Source organism: Octopus bimaculoides, unplaced genomic scaffold (assembly GCF_046866305.1).
Source record: "Octopus bimaculoides isolate indiv1 unplaced genomic scaffold, ASM4686630v1 contig71, whole genome shotgun sequence".
In the NCBI taxonomy this organism is placed as follows: Eukaryota; Metazoa; Mollusca; class Cephalopoda; order Octopoda; family Octopodidae; genus Octopus; species Octopus bimaculoides.
The window spans coordinates 195,001-196,559 of record NW_028315321.1 but is presented as its reverse complement, the minus strand read 5'-3'; the positions used below and the strand labels follow the sequence as shown (position 1 = coordinate 196,559).

At 35.7% G+C, this 1,559-nt stretch overlaps 1 protein-coding gene across 1 annotated transcript in view; it reads left to right on the top strand.

Annotated features, from left to right (window-relative positions):
• Nucleotides 1–1,368: 1,368 nt before the first annotated feature.
• LOC149129299 (uncharacterized) overlaps nt 1,369–1,559 on the top strand; it is a 17,878-nt gene continuing 17,687 nt past the window's right edge. The window contains exon 1 of the mRNA XM_089346607.1: nt 1,369–1,559. This exon is cut by the window's right edge and continues 766 nt beyond it. The gene's annotated coding sequence lies outside the window, so the exon portion shown is untranslated.

Genomic DNA, 1,559 nt, shown 5'->3' with positions numbered 1-1,559 from the left:
TAGAGCTGACCATGTACGGACCAAAGGAAGCCATGGACATGCAGCCTACAAGAAACTCTCAGAATCTTTCCAGTTTGAACTTCAATAAGGCAAACTGGAAACAGATTGAGAAAGAGATCCTCAAACAAAACTGGCCTAAATGTCTCTCCTCACCGGACATCGACATGAAACTTAAACAATTCATGTCTGTAATGCAAGCCATATGCTACAAATGTGTCCCAGAGAGAAAGGCCACTGTACACAAGAACAAAATCCCCAGGGAGAGGAAAATTCTTATGAGACGGCATACAAAAGTTTCAAATCGCCTAAACAAACAAATTGAAAGCAGTGAAAAGTCCCGCCTGAAAATACAACTGCTGGAGATTGAAAAAAATCTGCAACTCTCCCACGGAAAAGAAAGAGCAGACAAAGAAGCCTGGGCTATAGACAATATAAAATCTAACCCCAGAGCTTTCTACAAGTTTGCCAAAGAAACAGCTTCAGTGCACTGCAGGATAAGGCCACTCCTTGAAATGCCTTACTTAGGGTTCCAGTTGTGTTTTAGTCAAAAACATTTTTAACTTCTTGCAGAGTTCGAGCCCAAGGCAACATAATATCTCCTCCACTATTTAAGTATTACGTGTCAAAAGTGAAACAAAAACACCCATGTCAAATACTTTCACTTTAAAAATGAAACTACTCCACTAACTGAAACAATCACATTTCGATACTGTAATGAGAGATACTTTCACAGAGAGAGAAAGAGAGAAAGAGAGAGAGAAAGAGAGAGAGACAGAAAGAGAGAGAGAGAGATGTATATGTATACATATACATGTATATGTACACCATTTCGATACTGTAATGACATACTTTCAGAGAGAGAGAGAGAGAAAGAGAGAAAGAGAGAGAGAGAAAGAGAGAAAGAGAGAGAGAGAAAGAGAGAAAGAGAAAGAGAGAGAGAGAGAGAGAGAGAGAGAGAGAGAGAGATGTATATGTATACATATAGATGTATATGTACACATATATGTATAGATATAGAGAGAGAAAGAGAGAGAGCGAGAGAGAGAGGTGTATATGTATACATATAGATGTATATGTACACGTATATGTATAGATATATATATATACATAGACCTATATGCATACATGTATATGTATACATATGTGTAGATGTATATATATATATATATATATATATATAGATGTATATGTAATATGTACATATATACATATATACATGCATACAGATATCTATACATATATACACCCATCACACACACATACACATGCACACAAACACACACATTAGTCATTTGTTTTCTTATCCAAAACTACGTCAAAAGTACTGAATGGATCTTTATGAAATTTGGAAATTATATTCTTTGCTTAACGGCCATAACTCCCATGCAAATTCATATATTTTTGATGTTGATGAAATTTTAACCCCAACATAACAGATGAGCATTATTTGTAATTCAACGGTACAACAGTGTAAGACTACCCTTTCAGATATACTTACATTGTGATTTCTGCAATGTGGTGCATAAATTGTCAAGTAAATGAGACGCATCTTTGCCTCC